Source organism: Ipomoea triloba, chromosome 15 (genome assembly GCF_003576645.1).
Source record: "Ipomoea triloba cultivar NCNSP0323 chromosome 15, ASM357664v1".
NCBI classification, from domain to species: Eukaryota; Viridiplantae; Streptophyta; class Magnoliopsida; order Solanales; family Convolvulaceae; genus Ipomoea; species Ipomoea triloba.
Window position 1 is genome coordinate 14,361,455 of NC_044930.1, and position 4,572 is coordinate 14,366,026.

Genomic DNA, 4,572 nt, shown 5'->3' on the forward strand with positions numbered 1-4,572 from the left:
GGGGGGGGGGGGGGGGGGGGGGGGGGGGGTGGGGGGGTGTACACACAAAGTATAAAGTGGTTACAACTTACATTATGAGAAAACTACCGAAAGCCAACTAAATGATAATCATACACACAACTGTTGTAAATGGAATAATTTAAGTTGATCATCAAAAGCGCACCAATTAATTAACCTTTCATAAAAAGTGTAAATTATATTGCTATTTCATAAAATTTTATATTACCTAATGTTAAAAACTTCGTTAGACAGATCGGATCATGATGAAAATGTAATACTTATATGCACAAATGTCATACTTATATGCTCAAATGTAATATTAATCAGAAATAATTTTTTTGTTACTTATAAGGATAAATGTAATACTTTTAAGGGTAAATACAATACTTTTACATTTCAATTTAAAAGTATTACATTTCTTCAAAAGTATTATTTTTCCCTGATAAGTAAGGGACGCTTGTCAACATTATTTATTATGAAAAATGTAATACTTTTTCTCTTATAAGTAAGAAAAATTGTATTTCTGATTAGTATTATATTTGAGCATATAAATATGACATTTGCACATATAATTATGACATTTGTATGTTTCTTCGACCCTACTTGACCCGTCTCACGAATAAGGATCGTGAGACAGTCTCACACAAGTAGTTTATAAAAAACACTTGAGGATATTTTTATACAATCATATGTACTTATGAACTACTCCCACTCTTAAAAAAATTATTATCTTCCTTAACTTTCTAAATGGGATGTTCCACAAAAATTGTGGCTTCTTGTAAATACAACATTTATTAATTACTCATTTACCCAAAATATCATTTAAAAACATTTTGTATTTTTTTAAATACTTTTTATTCGTTTTCAAAAGAAAAATACTTTTTATTCTTTATAATAAGACATCATTTGTTTTAAATTTTTTCAAACCTATTCAAACTAACGAATCTAAGCTCCGATCACTAGGGTTTAAACATTCTCAAACATATTCCGCCCAAAGAATCTAAGCCCTACCACCAAAGTTTGAACTTATGGCCACCCATTTAGATGGTAACTGAGATGTCATCACACTAGATGATAGTTAGCAACATTTTGCATTTATTATAAGAAAAAAATTCAAAATATATTTATTTTGGGAAAAAATAAAAATATATCACTTAACCAATATATTAACTACAACATCCCATATCTATCTAGTCAAGTATGACAATATATATGGTGCTACCCATCAAAGTTCGTCAGTTGACTTAGTAGTCATAATAATGTTCTAAGTTTGATTTAGTGAGAGTAATCTATTAGCATTCTTGGTTTGGACAAACCAGTTATAAGTAATCTAAGCTGATTTCGGGTCTCTCTTGTCAACCCAAAAAAATTGACAATATATATGAGATGTAGGAAGTAGTTAAATTATTTATGAGTTAGTTAAATAAAATAACTTCAAATAATGTAAATTTTAAGTAAATTTCTATACAATGTCATTTTGTGCTCTGCCTTTTATATTAAACATAATCAAGTATATTGGCACCCGGTTGCACCCCCACATAAGAGGGGGTAGGTTCGAGCCTCAGCGGAGGCGATATTGTCTCTTTGTGCTTCATTTGGTTGAGAAAAATAATTATGAACAGATATTATATTAAACAGATACTACATTATAACGGACACTACATTATAACGGACTCAATATTATCTACATTTGCTGCTAAGAAATTAAATTTGGGCATTTGGCCCAAGTTTGGGTACGTCATGTAACAATGATTAACGTTTCATTAATTTATAGTAACAACAACCGAATATTAGAAAGAGTAAAAGAAATGCCAAACAATTCTCAACATGCTACAAACCTAAAGGTCAGCTGTCCATACCACATGTGTAGTTTATGCATTTTGACACCGATATCTTACCAAAATATATAAATAAGTTTTTCTTCTAAAAAAAAAAAGAAAAGAAAAAAGAAAAAAGACGTATTAGTTACTACGGAGTAGTTGGGATTATTGCATATGGCTTATTAGGTCAACCCAATAAATCATAATTGATATACCAACCTAAGAAGGATTTAAAATTAAAGTACCGAGGGTTGAAAGTTCTGAAACTATGACTTATCTTTTTAGACTTTAACTCTTAGTTAAAAATGGTCACAATAAGACAAAATTGATAATTATTTTTGCGTACCAGATAAACAATTAGGGCAACACCATTAATGATTTTAAAAAAAAATTGTGGAGTTTTTTTTTTTTTTTTTTTTTTTTTTGATGGAGTAGAAAGATAGTGAGTTGGAGGAGAAAGAGTGGAAGATCGAAAGAAAAGAAAATGGTTTTGTAGTAAATGGAGTTTTTGTGAGACCCACGCGGAGAGAGAAAATGAAAAATGCAACTGCTTTCATAGGCTTTGAATGCATTAGCGCGCCTAGTTATGCATGAACAACGAGCGCCATCTGGGTACGTAAAAACATCTTCTTCTTTTTTTTCTTGACACCCCAATTTATTTTTTGTTTTTTTTTCTTCTTTTTCTCTTCCTCCTCATCCATGTGCGTGGTAAAAAAAGCATGTAAAACAAATTTCAATTGATGTTATTGCTCTTATAATCGGTACACTGGCTAGTCATGAATCATGATTGTAATGGATCAATTAGATCGACTAACTTGTATAAAATAATAAATAAATCATCCTGGGAATTGAAAGGATTTTGACTTCAAATTACTCTTTATATATACCAACTCTCAGCCTACTCCGAGTAACTTGAGTGAATTGTTTTTACTTAGCTTATTCATTTGTTTCCATGTGTTAGGACTCTAGGTCTTTGACTCATATTGTAATTTGATGAGCACAAATGATGAGTGTAAAAGGGTGTAATGTCGTTCCGCTGAGGATTGGTGTTATGGCACGAAATTGTATGAATTACTAGGCAGTATATGAATTTATAGAATCCAAGTAACAAAGACTGAATGATGTGGAATAAAAGAAAACAATTGATTAGGATGTAAACTATATAGTAAAAGTATGGGCCAGATTAGGGGGATTGTAACCTTGATGTTCTAACAAGCTCAGGATTAGGGAAAGAATAATTAACCAAGGAATATATGGGCAATGCATAGAAGAATTCTACTCAGCTACTTTCGTAATCAATAAGAGAATTAGGCTAAGATTGCCCCACTGTCGTGATGCATCAATCATAACCTTAAGCACCTAAGCATTGTAAGCCCCCAATATTACCTCTACTTTCATAGCAGGAAAATTAGGTTGAAATTGGTAAGGCTCGAGGTCTCCATCCAACTATCTTTGTAATGAATCCCTCTCCTAGACTAGCAATTAATTCTGGCCACAAACCAATAACTAGTGTAGAGAAATCCCCAAATCAACATAAACCCTAGGCAAAAGATTCAATCCCTTTATGCAATTAATCATAAACCGAACATCAAGATTAACAATGAACCCCTAATCCAAACCCATAAGCGAATTACTCCCTCATGATGGGAGTAAACACAACAAAGCAAGAATTAAAGATAAACATTACAAGAAATATAAAGGGAAGAGAAACTTAACTGATAAATAACAAATCCAACTTCAATCCAAGATTCCAAGCTTGAAATAAAATAATCTAATGTAAAACTAGTCTAAACTATGCTGGGGAAATATAAACTAAAAGCTAGGGTTCAGAACTCTGTAAGGGAACCTCCTTCAATTGTAGAGAATAAGTAGAATATATAGGAGGTAGATGGGCCTTGGCCCATTAGGCAGCTTCCAATTCTTTTCCAACTTGTATTCTTCCTTGTAATTCCCTTTTCTTCCAGAACTTGTCCAAAATGTTCCAATATTCTTCCTTTGTTGTTCCTTGTAGATAATTCAGCACTTGGACAGTATAACACACAAACAATTCCCAATTTCACTAGGATACATAAAATAACCTTCAAAACAACTAGAATAAGGGGTGAATAATTATACAAAATAGCAGATATCATGATTCACTATCCTACTCTAGGTCATATTGTGGCTAATCACCGGATGCAATATATAAAGTCAAAACATAAATAAACATAGACCACGGTGTGGCAAATCACCGGATGCAATATATAAAGCCAAAACATAAATGAACATAGACCACGGTGTGGCTAATCACNTGTGGCTAATCACCGGATGCAATATATAAAGTCAAAACATAAATAAACATAGACCACGGTGTGGCAAATCACCGGATGCAATATATAAAGCCAAAACATAAATGAACATAGACCACGGTGTGGCTAATCACCGGATGCAATATATAAAGCCAAAGCTTAAATAAAAATAGGAAAAAATCTTACCTCACCACAGAGTTATCCACGTCCGTAAACAAATCTCGAATCTAACTAATTACCTACAAGTATTATTTGCAAATTAGTATAGTAAATTAATATTATTTATAAAAATACTATTCTAAACAATCTCAAAATAATTTACAATTTATTAAAATACTAAAATACAATAAACATTATTAATTTAAACAACATTAACAATAATTCCTAAATATCAAAGTATATTAACATTCATTTCATAAATTTCGAAATTATTAATTTATAAGCCCTAAAATACATTATAATTT